The following is a 1,375-nucleotide window of genomic DNA, read 5'->3' as shown; positions in this document are numbered from 1 at the left end:
ACGGTGTGGAATGCAGGTCCCCGAACATCGGAAACTTCCTGTTTTACGTTGAAGTTTCTCAATTGAAGCTCAAAAGACTCGAATTTTGAAGAAGTGATGAAACGTTTTGATAAATACTGTTGAAAAATCGGTTATGTCTTCAACTCGAATGTTCAATGCATAAAATTCACAATGAATTGAATTCGCGTTTTTCCATTTCTCAGTTTTAACAATTTCGTCAATTTCAATTTCCATATTGTTATCCAGAGGGAATAAATCAAGGATTTCCAAAGTTTCCGGATCAGCAAACGGTAAAATTGACATGATTTTAGACTGACTGTCAGTTTTTATTTATAAGGCTTTCGTTTTAAATTTTCGATTGAGCTTTGAGAACATATTGCTCAGTTTAGGTGCCGAATTCGAAAACTTTGAATCCTTTCGAGGTGAAGAATTATATAAGTATAAAATAAGACTATCTAAATTGGATTTTTGAAACCTCAACACTTGTTCCAGATCTCGAATCGCCACATCCACATATTCGAATTTTCCATAATCGTTTTCTTTCCTTTCAAACTTCTAGAACTTCCGGAATAAATGAATCGGTTCAGAGAATTATCCGAACCTCCTTAATATAGAAAAATATCCTTATTCGCTATCATTTCAATTGTTGAAAACTTCGAATCCGGCAATTTCGAATCGCTTAATCTGTATATGAAATTCAGGAAATTTTTACAAACATGACGGAGGGTTAGACTGAAAAATATTTTGTAAAAAATAAACATCTGAAAATTAACTCACACAGATCGAAAATCCGAGAACCCAATGATATTTTCCATTACAAGCTCTGGCATTTCGGAAAGGGAAGACATTTTGAAAATGGAAAAAATGAGTAGAAAGGGACAATTTCTTATCACCAACCAACCAAATTTCACTCTCCAAATTGTGTTTTAAGACTGTTTACATTTCCCGAATATCGAAATTTCGAACCTTACCGAATGTGTCATGCATTGGAAATTCAGAATTGTTGATGCTGTAATTTCGAAAAGTGAACAATAATTTACATTGTTAGAGGCGGAGAGAAAAAAAAATGAAATTCAGTTGATTGGTGATAAGAAACTATCAATTTCTTTGCCAATTTTTTGCGAATTTCAAAAATGGATTCCCTTTCTGAAATGCCAGAGCTTGTAATGGAAAATATCATAAAAGTTTCCTGTTTTCTAAAATATTAAAATTGAATCAAAATGAATTTTCAGCCTGACCCTTCGTCAAGTCTGTCGAGATTTTCTCAATTTCATCGACGATTCGAAGGATTCGAAATTGCCGGATTCGAAAATAAATATTATTATCAGAGTGGAAAAGAATAAGAATATTTACCGTAAAACCTCTAATAGAACGA

The sequence above is a fragment of the Caenorhabditis briggsae genome, assembly GCF_000004555.2.
Source record: "Caenorhabditis briggsae complete genome, chrV, whole genome shotgun sequence".
Lineage (NCBI taxonomy): Eukaryota > Metazoa > Nematoda > Chromadorea > Rhabditida > Rhabditidae > Caenorhabditis > Caenorhabditis briggsae.
The sequence above is the reverse complement of the archived record's forward strand: the minus strand, read 5'-3'. Positions refer to the sequence as shown.